A 247-nucleotide genomic window follows, 5' to 3' on the forward strand; every position below is an offset into this window, starting at 1 on the left:
GTGCATTCAAAAAATTATGAAGTATAGAGAGTATTAATTATACTAAGACGTCGTGTGAAATTAGTAATTTTTTCGAAGAATTCAAGAAGATAACATGAAGAGGAAGAAGTCTCATGTTACACAAAGAAAAATCTCCTAAACCTTGAATCCTAAACTCTAAATGAATAATTTTTAGAGTAATTTGATAAATTTTATATAAATATATAAAGGAAATTAGTCATTCTGTTATATTAATTTTAGTAACCAT

The sequence above is a fragment of the Arachis ipaensis genome, chromosome B08 (assembly GCF_000816755.2).
Source record: "Arachis ipaensis cultivar K30076 chromosome B08, Araip1.1, whole genome shotgun sequence".
Classification (NCBI taxonomy): domain Eukaryota; kingdom Viridiplantae; phylum Streptophyta; class Magnoliopsida; order Fabales; family Fabaceae; genus Arachis; species Arachis ipaensis.